At 48.7% G+C, this 1,223-nt stretch overlaps 2 non-coding genes across 2 annotated transcripts; both read right to left on the bottom strand.

The window, feature by feature from the left end:
- Positions 1-290: 290 nt before the first annotated feature.
- On the bottom strand, positions 291-409 carry LOC119346104. The gene has a single exon (XR_005167364.1). It is a non-coding gene; the product is annotated as a 5S ribosomal RNA (ribosomal RNA).
- A 367-nt stretch (positions 410-776) lies between these two features.
- On the bottom strand, positions 777-895 carry LOC119346105. The gene has a single exon (XR_005167366.1). It is a non-coding gene; the product is annotated as a 5S ribosomal RNA (ribosomal RNA).
- Positions 896-1,223: the final 328 nt, after the last annotated feature.

Below are 1,223 nucleotides of genomic sequence, written 5' to 3'. Positions count from 1 at the left end.
CATTACAACCGTTCCCTAACAATGGATAATGTCCTATACTACTTACTCTCCCGCTCAATCACGGAGCCGAGTTTTCCACGGTTTCCACCCCTCCCTCCATACCGCAGCAACACGAGTTTTTTCCACCCCTTTCAGAAAGCGCTCTTCGCGCCACAAAGCCGCCCCAAGACGCGCGAGCAATGAGCATCGAGCTTAAACATATCGCAAACGTCAAAAATAATATAACGGGATTAATATATATCGCGCACGTGCGATATGCTTGTCACAAGGCGCAAAAAATAATTATAAAAGGAATGCAACACGAGGACTTCCCAGAAGGTCACCCATCCTAGTACTACTCTCGCCCAAGCACGCTTAACTTCGGAGTTCAGATGGGATCCGGTGCTTTAGTGCTGGTATGATCGCATCCGACATGTTTCCCCGTCTTCGTCCCTTATGCTTGCCACTCCCAGGTCCGCTCCAAAGACGATTCTACATTCTCGCTACCATTACAACCGTTCCCTAACAATGGATAATGTCCTATACTACTTACTCTCCCGCTCAATCACGGAGACGAGTTTTCCACGGTTTCCACCCCTCCCTCCATACCGCAGCAACACGAGTTTTTTCCACCCCTTTCAGAAAGCGCTCTTCGCGCCACAAAGCCGCCCCAAGACGCGCGAGCAATGAGCATCGAGCTTAAACATATCGCAAACGTCAAAAATAATATAACGGGATTAATATATATCGCGCACGTGCGATATGCTTGTCACAAGGCGCAAAAAATAATTATAAAAGGAATGCAACACGAGGACTTCCCAGGAGGTCACCCATCCTAGTACTACTCTCGCCCAAGCACGCTTAACTTCGGAGTTTTGATGGGATCCGGTGCTTTAGTGCTGGTATGATCGCATCCGACATGTTTCCCCGTCTTCGTCCCTTATGCTTGCCACTCCCAGGTCCGCTCCAAAGACGATTCTACATTCTCACTACCATTACAACCGTTCCCTAACAATGGATAATGTCCTATACTACTTACTCTCCCGCTCAATCACGGAGACGAGTTTTCCACGGTTTCCACCCCTCCCTCCATACCGCAGCAACACGAGTTTTTTCCACCCCTTTCAGAAAGCGCTCTTCGCGCCACAAAGCCGCCCAAGACGCGCGAGCAATGAGCATCGAGCTTAAACATATCGCAAACGTCAAAAATAATATAACGGGATTAATATATATCGCGCACGTGC

This window comes from Triticum dicoccoides, unplaced genomic scaffold (genome assembly GCF_002162155.2).
Source record: "Triticum dicoccoides isolate Atlit2015 ecotype Zavitan unplaced genomic scaffold, WEW_v2.0 scaffold39645, whole genome shotgun sequence".
NCBI classification, from domain to species: Eukaryota; Viridiplantae; Streptophyta; class Magnoliopsida; order Poales; family Poaceae; genus Triticum; species Triticum dicoccoides.
This window is presented reverse-complemented; position numbering and strand designations above follow the sequence as displayed.